The sequence below is a fragment of the Gossypium arboreum genome, chromosome 13 (assembly GCF_025698485.1).
Source record: "Gossypium arboreum isolate Shixiya-1 chromosome 13, ASM2569848v2, whole genome shotgun sequence".
In the NCBI taxonomy this organism is placed as follows: Eukaryota; Viridiplantae; Streptophyta; class Magnoliopsida; order Malvales; family Malvaceae; genus Gossypium; species Gossypium arboreum.
This window is the reverse complement of record NC_069082.1, coordinates 104,839,557-104,843,136: the sequence shown is the minus strand read 5'-3', so window position 1 is coordinate 104,843,136 and position 3,580 is coordinate 104,839,557.

The following is a 3,580-nucleotide window of genomic DNA, read 5'->3' as shown; positions in this document are numbered from 1 at the left end:
CTATTCATGCCATAAGATATTCCAAAACGTAGCAGTACCAAACAGTGGATGGTGATAATGTGACTAGTTGCTGACGATCCCCGAGCCTGTAGCTTCCAAATGAGATCTATAAAACAGAGGAAACAAAGTACACGGAATAAGCATTACAATGCTTAGTAAGTTTTAAGCCGTGTCAACGGATAACAATCAAATTATAACATAGTTGTTCGTATTTTTATTTCGCTCTTCCTTCGGGCATACCATCCCCTTTTCCGAATATGCACGTCTCATCATATGTAATAGGCAGATAAATTCTCACTTGATGGTGACCTCTTATGATCATAGGTACATTACATATTTTTTACCGACTTTCCACATTGACCAAATGCACAATAATCATAGAACAGTCTCATTGCTTTACTCACATGTGCATCACATAACGACCTTGTGATTTAGTCTAAATCAAACTTAAATATAATCTCAAAATACATACCTGACCAACTTAACGCATTGAGCGTATTTATTCTAATTGTCACTGTGAAGTCGCATAATCTTACGCTTTACTTGAATCTTCAGCAAAACCTTTAGTTCGGGGCTTACCCGGACAAAATCTCCACACGTAGTCATCGGGTCATTAGAGCTCGGATATAGTACGAGCACGAAGCCTACGGTCATTAATCGGTGATAATATTCTCGCATAAAGCCTGCGGGGTTTTAACCCGGATATAGTACTAACACAAATGCCCTTCGGGATTTATCACATTTATACACTTCCACATCCATCACGTTGGCCACTCGGCCCTATCACATATATACACGTTCACATTCATCACATTGGCCATTCGGCCTTATCACATATATATACACTTTCACATTCATCACATCGGCCATTAGGCCTTATCACATATATACACACTTTCACATTCATCACATCGGCCATTAGGCCTTATCACATATATATGCACTTTCGCATTCATCACATTGGCCATTCGGCCTTATCACATATATATATCTCATACATATTTCATATTTTTCTTGTACATCAATTTCAGCAATAGCTTATAAGCAACTCAAATAGTTTCATCAAAGTTTACAACAAAATCACATATTCACTACAAGCAGTTTTCCTGAGCAACAGTCACTAAATTGTTTATAACTGGAGCTACAAAACTAAAAATCAATTGCCGTTAATTTTCCCCGAATGTAGACTCATGTATCTTTCATCCATAAAATTTTCAGAATTTTAGGTGTGGCCAATCAATACCAGATTTTTCTTAAAGTTTTCCCCTGTTTCACTATTCGACTAATCTGACCACTCCTCACTACGAATCAGATTTCTCATTGTACAGAATTCAAAATGTGTTATATTCAATTTCATTTGAAACTAGACTCATTAAGGAGTCTAAGCATATAAATTTTACCTTATAACCATTTTTGTGCAAATTATAACGATTTTCTAAAAACAGAACAGGGATTTCGAGTCATTCTGACACCGTCTCACACAACTTTAAATATCTCTTTATAGGAAATTTCTTTGCTCACACGGCCTCTTTTATAAGGAACTAGACTAATTAAGCTTTGATTACATATTTTATTCAGCCTATAATTCCACACCAAAAATTTATGGTGATTTTCTAAAATCACGTTACTGTTGCTGTCCTAAGCAAATTATTACAATTTGCTCTTAAATTTCCAAGTCCAAACACTTATGAACTTACCATTTGAGTTTAAAACATATCATGGCCACATCATATCTTATTAAATCAACTCATTATGTTCTATTATGATTGAATTTACTCAACGTTTGATCACTTAAAACTTACCTCGGATATTTTGAATAGTTGCGGATAGGCTACTCGATTGCTTTTTCTTTTCCTTTATCTGATTTTGACCCTCTTAGCTCTTGAGCTTATTCATGACTTAGAATCACCGAATGGTTGCTCCCTCTCTCCCTCTTAGAATCGGCCAAGAAGAAACAAGAATAAAGACTTGTTTCTTTCACCCCTTTCCTTCTTTCTTCTTCTTCTTGTACGGCTAAGAAGAACAATGTGATGCCTTTTTTTTTTTTCTTTCCTTCACCCTTCATCCCCCTTATTTTATTACTAACTCATTATTTTATTCTTTCCAACATGAACATTAGCACACCATGCTTAAAATATGCTATGACCCATAGTATGGCCGGCCACTAGCTCAATTTTTTGGGCAATTTGACATGCAAACCCCTCACTTCTATAACATGCATTAACAGGCCACTTTACATTTGCCTAGCACACTTCTAAATTTTCTCACATAAGTCCTATTTACTAAATTTCACCTACAATTAGCAAAATTCAAATATGAAATTTTCACACATGCATATATACATATAGTAAGCATCAAACATGACAGCTAATTATTTTTATGACTCGGTTTTGTGGTCCCGAAACCACTTCCCGACTAGGGTCATATTAGGGCTGTCACATCAGCAATGCTTGTTCATTTTTTATTTCTACTGTTAATTGGCATTTACCTAATAGACTGAATCATGTTGAATTTGGTGTTTTAAAGATCTTATATGTTTGTTATTTATGTATATATATATATGTGCAACTTAGATTTGCTATAACTTGATTAAGGTATGACACATGAAATGGCAATATGATTAGAATGTGATGTTTAAATGTATAAAGTGTTATTACTCAATGTTAAACCTATAGGTACCGTGTATTTGGTTAAAATGGAGTAGAGACTTGAATATGTTTTGATATGATTCAAAATTGTAGGTTTTGTGACTGAAATTGCAGAAACAATATGTGACGTCACGACATCACACATATGTCGTTGAAACGAGATCAAGGCTTCATGCCACGAGGAGACGAGGAATCTTGTTGTCTCGACGAAATCAAATAGTTTGTCATGTCACTACAAGGAATTTCCTCACGTCGCAATGTTAGTCCTGTAATTTTGGAATGTTTACAATTTAGTTCTGATTTGATCTTGGGTTAACATTAAAGCTTTCGTAAGCTTGTATAAGACCGTGAATGTTTACCTTTCATGTTATATGCTTATGGTATTCATATTTGCTTGTTTAATGATACGAGATTATATTTATTTTAATTGTAGTTGCTCCGGCAATGAATGTGGTACAATGTAGCTCGGACTCGACAATTGGGTTGGGTATAGGATGTTACAAAAAATGTATGAGAATGCACAGGATATAATAAAAATATTAATAAATATTTAAATTCATATTTAATGAAAAAATATTAGATAAAAATAAAATTAAATGAAAAATATGAGAGTGCCACATATATAATCTAAATATCTTGTTATATTTTAGATATTATATATTATATATAATGGATAACTACCATATTTAAAAATGCTAGTTATCCCTATAAATAGTTTTGTACAATAAATCTTTAAAGGTTAAATTCTATAAATCATCCTTGTACTATACAATTTCTATCAATTTAATCAATCAACTATTATTCGATCAAATTTAGTTTTTGAGTGGTTTTGTTTTAGTATAACAAATTCTGTTACCACTGTTAAAAAATTACGTGTGCCTTTTTAGTGTATTCAATGTAGAGTATGTTGGCGATGTTGCTAGTATAGTGGA